Source organism: Suncus etruscus, chromosome 1 (genome assembly GCF_024139225.1).
Source record: "Suncus etruscus isolate mSunEtr1 chromosome 1, mSunEtr1.pri.cur, whole genome shotgun sequence".
Taxonomy (NCBI): domain Eukaryota; kingdom Metazoa; phylum Chordata; class Mammalia; order Eulipotyphla; family Soricidae; genus Suncus; species Suncus etruscus.
Genome location: NC_064848.1, coordinates 25,050,872 through 25,051,725, shown reverse-complemented (window position 1 = coordinate 25,051,725; position 854 = coordinate 25,050,872). Strand labels below are relative to the sequence as shown.

At 40.6% G+C, this 854-nt stretch overlaps 1 non-coding gene across 1 annotated transcript; it reads right to left on the bottom strand.

Annotated features, from left to right (window-relative positions):
* Window positions 1-550: 550 nt before the first annotated feature.
* Window positions 551-653, bottom strand: LOC126028816 (U6 spliceosomal RNA). Its single transcript, XR_007502525.1, has one exon. It is a non-coding gene; the product is annotated as a U6 spliceosomal RNA (small nuclear RNA).
* Between the last annotated feature and the right edge of the window lie 201 nt (window positions 654-854).

Sequence of the window (854 nt, the reverse complement as noted above, 5' to 3'; positions counted from 1 at the left end):
GGTGCGATATAGTGACAAAACAACAAAATGAATGGTTCGCCTAGATACTTCACCAAGCCAGACTCACATTCATGTTTGAAGGAAGCATACATAACTTCATGGATAAACAACATCTCAGAAAGTTTACAGACTCAAAGCAACTTAAAAGACAAACTAAAAAGATCTACTTTAAGAAAAAACAGAAAACAGGGGCCCGGAGAGATAGCACAGTGGTGTTTGCCTTGCAAACAGCCGATCCAGGACCAAAGGTGGTTGGTTTGAATCCTGGTAACCCATATGGTCCCCCGTGCCTGCCAGGAGCTATTTCTGAGCAGACAGCCAGGAGTAACCCCTGAGCACCGCTGGGTGTGACCCAAAAACCAAAAAAAAAGAAGAAGAAGAAGAAGAAGAAGAAGAAGAAGAAGAAGAAGAAGAAGAAGAAGAAGAAGAAGAAGAAGAAGAAGAAGAAAAGAAAAAACAGAAAACAGACAAACCAAACTCCTACACAAAGATGACAAGAAATTCCATGACAATTTTATATATATATGTATATATAATATATATATATATTTTAAATATGGAATGCTTCACAAATTTGCGTGTCATCCTTGCACAGGGGCCTTGCTTATCTCTGTATCATTCAAATTTTAGTATATGTGTTGCCCGAGCATGACAATTATATTTCTCAATGTCAATGGATTAAATGCACCATGTAAGAGAAACAGAGTGATGGGCCAGAGCAGTGGTGCAAGTGGTAGAGCATCTGCCTTGCATGTGCTAACCTAGTTCAGACCACGGATCAATCCCACAGTGTCCCATATCGTCCTCCAAGCCAGAAGATACTTCTGAGGGCATTGCCAGGAGTAACCCCTGAG